Source organism: Morone saxatilis, unplaced genomic scaffold (genome assembly GCF_004916995.1).
Source record: "Morone saxatilis isolate NCDOM2014 unplaced genomic scaffold, NCSU_SB_2.0 Contig16, whole genome shotgun sequence".
Taxonomy (NCBI): domain Eukaryota; kingdom Metazoa; phylum Chordata; class Actinopteri; family Moronidae; genus Morone; species Morone saxatilis.
The window spans coordinates 21711846-21715978 of NW_023339718.1; positions in this window are offsets into that span (position 1 = coordinate 21711846).

Sequence of the window (4133 nt, forward strand, 5' to 3'; positions counted from 1 at the left end):
CAGAGTAGACTGTGTCATATGAAGCATACAAGCATAGTAATTGTGTACATTTCTGTGGTACAAATATACAAGTAGGACAACAACACTAATGACGTGGTATCAAACAAACCAAGAAGAAGACAACAATTATATAACAGTGACTGTTAGTGTTTGTTTACTACCACTTGGTTTATTTTTAAAATTATAACTAAAGAGTTTTTATTTCTGTTTGTTATACTTTAGTGTCTCTAAAATCACAGATGATTCTTTAACAGGCCAGAGAGTCTACAGCACTTCTGTCAGGCTGTACTTTAGCACCGCAGTGCCTTTGAGCTAAATGCTAACATCAGCGTGCTAAGATGCTCACAATGACAATGCTAATGTGCTGATATTTAGCAGGTATAAAGCTCAGCATTTTCACCATCTTAGTTTAGCCCGCTAGCATGGTAATGTTTGCTTATTGGCAGTAAACACAAGGCACAGAGGAGGCTGATGGGTATAGTATAGTTTGCAGGTACTTACAGGCACTGGACCAATTAACAATCTAACCTGATGGTGGTGTTAGATCTCCAAAAGTTACAATTCATCCTGAAGGGAACCTGGATGTCTGAACCAAATTTCATAGCAATCCATCCAGTAGTTTTTTGTTTCTGTTTTTCTTTTTCTTTCTTTTATTGTTATTTTACACCAAACCAAATGTCTGGAAAACTCAAAGGATCACCAAAGTCTTCAGGCCTCATCTTCTGTAGACCTTGAATGTCAATATAGCAATATTGCTAGCACAGCTAAAACTGCAAAATATTTATTTTTTCTTTTTACATTTTAGTAAAACTTTTTTATTAATGACTCATTGAACAATAATATATTACCCTCTGCTCACATACAGTACCATGTAGTGTGGAAGTCATATGGAGGAAGTGATGTCAGTGTTGTATGTGTTGTCACAGCAAAAGCCCAGCGTTACTCAATGATTAATGTTTCTTCACAGTGAATTTCATCCTGCTGACGCATACAGGAACCTTCTTTGACCTTTTTGACCAAATATCATATAAATAAATATAAAAAATATTTAAAAAAAAATAATAATGTTATAGCACTGTCCGCATGGTCAAATTAAACTGTCTGAATCTGCTTGTTCTTATTTAGAATGAGGGAAATATTAAAACCCAGTCACCATTAATAAAACTCGGAAATGGTTAATCTCTTTTTAATTGTTTAGCCTGACAAGTTTGGTATCTGTAGAAATCATTTAAAGTGAAGTTCTGTTTGTTTAAACAAAGTCTGGCTGTTTAACCTATTATAGTGTCATATAACACGGTGAGAAACATTGTTCATTTGTATTTTCCAAGTGGTTAAAATGATTACCATAAAGCCACAACATCCCCAAACTGATTTCAACCTTAGACTAAATAAAAAATAATTGTTAGGATGTAGTGTAGTAGTATCTGTCTTGTAGTCATTTACAATCTTAGTATCATGTTGACAGACACGGTAATGGTATTTTAATGAGCTGTAGGATGCGTCTGATATTAGTAACTTCCGATGATGGGGGAAATATTGTTAAGCAGGACGTCTATTAAGTGAAATGTAAATAATGTTGGGATGTTGTGTGTGTATATTAAGGCTGCCTTCTCTGATGTTGAATGAGTATGTTTTTATCTCCTCAACATTGACATTAAACATGTTCATCATGTTTCATGATCAACTTGTTGTCTAGTGTATGTGTTCAACTTTTGAGCTTGTGGTGCAGAAGATCTTCCCAATCAATTATCTTAAAAATAAGGTGGTTTTGCAGCACATCTCCTGTCTGGTTTAGTCCCAGTGTTTTCAAAAGAAACAGTCATTAAACAAGCTGTTCAGCATGGCGGACTCCATGGAGCTTGACCCGCAGCGTCTAAAGATAATGTAAACATAACAATTCTTCTTTTCAGGTTATAATACACTAATGAAAACTACCTATGAATATTGTATTCCATGTCTGACCATATCTGCTCCTAAATGTTACACACTGTGTAACTAAGTGAATGCTATAAAAGCTCAAATTACTGCTTGCTGCGTTTTCTTTAGCACTTTGAAATCAGATGGCAGAGATGTATCTGAACCGTGAAGCACATCAGTAGTTGGATGTTAGACACAGATTGTTTATCATAGCTTGATATGGTTTTCTGTTGGTGGAATGTAACAAAAACTGCTGAAAAGGATTTGTGTGTTTGGGGAACTTCAGTTGTTTGCAAATTTAAAATGAAGATTATAAATAGACACTGAGGAACCAAATGCAACCGGCATTTGCAACAGTAGTATTTTACTGTGAGTTTATTGTGTAAAACTGCATGGACGATACACATTACAACATGTTTTCAGCCTGTGGAACATTTGCATGATACAATATGTATGTAGCTGTGTGTTTGTCTAATATATGATGCCATGTGCACTGAAAAGACAAAGAAACAAAGAATAAAAGCTTAATTTAAACAAGCTGCTGGATGGAGAGACCTCATCAATTGGATTAGAAAATCAATCTCACTTCATTTAACTTATTTTACTTATTGATCACAAAGCGAAACACAAGTCTTACTCTCTTCTTTTTTGGTCTCATGATGTTTCCTTGGATCTAAACAGCATGTGTTTTTACTTGCTTTTGTGCAGTAACTCTCCTTAGCCTATCTACTGGCATTTGCAGCAAATAAATCATCAGCAAAACAATTTGCTCCCTCTATAGATGATTTTTTTTTATAGTATTATTATCTCTTAGCAATTTTTGCTATTGTTCTCTTCAAATAGAGCAAGTGCCACATCTTGTGTTACTGAAAGAGTCAATTACCTTTAAAGAGTGTTATATTATGGGTTGTTTGCACCAAAAGTGTCCAGTAACCCCAGTTTAACCTGCAGAAGTTTTCTGATTGATGAAGTTTTGCTGCCACAGAAAATTAAATTCCTAGCGTGAATGAAAGGTTATTGTCATCGGTTCTATTTTAAGATGGTGAGTTTGTAACTCTCCAAGAGCTTCAGAGGTGAGTCAGTGTGATTGAACTGAACAAAAGAATGATTAAAGTTAGCTGCACTGTTAAGCATACTTACAAGCAATACATTTGTCAGTATTTATTTTTAACATTTGCAAAGAAGAAAGAAGTTAAGGGTCAAAACAAATTATAATCCGAAATGTCTTGGACCAATAAAATGTATCACAAAGTTAGCAACTATAGTAACTTAAAAGAGAGACGCACGATTGAAGGGGACTCCAGGAGAAGACAGAAACTCCTGCAGGTCATCCACGGAGAGCAGTAAAAGTTAAACAACTGATAACAAGCGTCGACAGGAACCAGAGCATCATTTCACCGTCCAAACATGAATGTAAACTTGCCCAAATGTGGCTGTGAGAGTAGCTCCGTCCACAACAGACTGTAAACATCGACGTCATTAGTCGTTTATTTCATCATTGGTTTACTCCATCTCCTCACATGCAGCCTCTTAACGAAACTCTTAAAGGTCTGCTGATGGCCTCACATCAATCACTTGGATCATCTGCAAATAAGACTGGCTGGGAAATTCTTTTTACTGCAGTGTCATGCTTGATGCATTCTTTGGCTTATTTTTCATTATGAGCAAACAGTGAAGAAACAGGTTTTACTCATTCATTTCCAGTGGTGAACTACAGGAACTACATTTAGCCCCCGGTTTAGTCCAAACACAGGTTTAACTTCTTGTTTCCTCAAAAGGTTCTTGGGTCCCCTGGGTGTGGGTTTTTGTCTGTAAGTCAGACAAAACAAGACAATTTAAGAAGTCATAAGTCATCATTTGCAGACATAACTATGGAGTTCAAAAGGCTAAGGTCAACTTATGATAACAGAAGAAACTAAAACAGTAGGACCTGAGCTTTGGTGAAGACAAACTGTTTGCAGCTCAGTTTCTTCTCTGTCAGGTTGATATCACTGTCTGCAATGTCATGTGTTTGGAATAAAAACCTGCAAACGACCTGGTGGAGCATCGGATTATTTAACAGATGGACATAGTCCAACTGGCTGTAGTCTGACCCAGTCCATGTCCCCATTTCTATTCTTCAAACAAAGACACAGTTCATTTAGGACAGGCACTAATGTTCTTTCAAAATGCCCATTAAAAAACAAACAAAGAAAACATATTGTGCATCTCCTTAA